Raw genomic sequence first — 278 nt, 5'->3', positions numbered from 1 at the left:
GTCCTGCCTCTGTATCCACAAAACAAGCAAGCAACAAACAAAAACAGAATAGACTGAGTCGCTGAATCTCCACACTCTGACAGCGTGAAAGTCTATGATTATCTTTTCCCAATTAGAAGAGAATCATCTCCCACCCGGCTCTTAAAGAAAGGAGAAACTTTGTTCTCCAACACAGCTGTCAGCTTGGGTGTTGCTTAAAATTTGAATACAATCAACAACCCTTGTCCCAGTCCCTAGCAACCTAAAATGATAACATTGCCTTGGTTACAAATCACTTC

Source organism: Bison bison, unplaced genomic scaffold (assembly GCF_000754665.1).
Source record: "Bison bison bison isolate TAMUID 2011002044 unplaced genomic scaffold, Bison_UMD1.0 scf7180017864032, whole genome shotgun sequence".
NCBI lineage: Eukaryota > Metazoa > Chordata > Mammalia > Artiodactyla > Bovidae > Bison > Bison bison.
Note: the sequence above shows the minus strand (reverse complement) of the source record.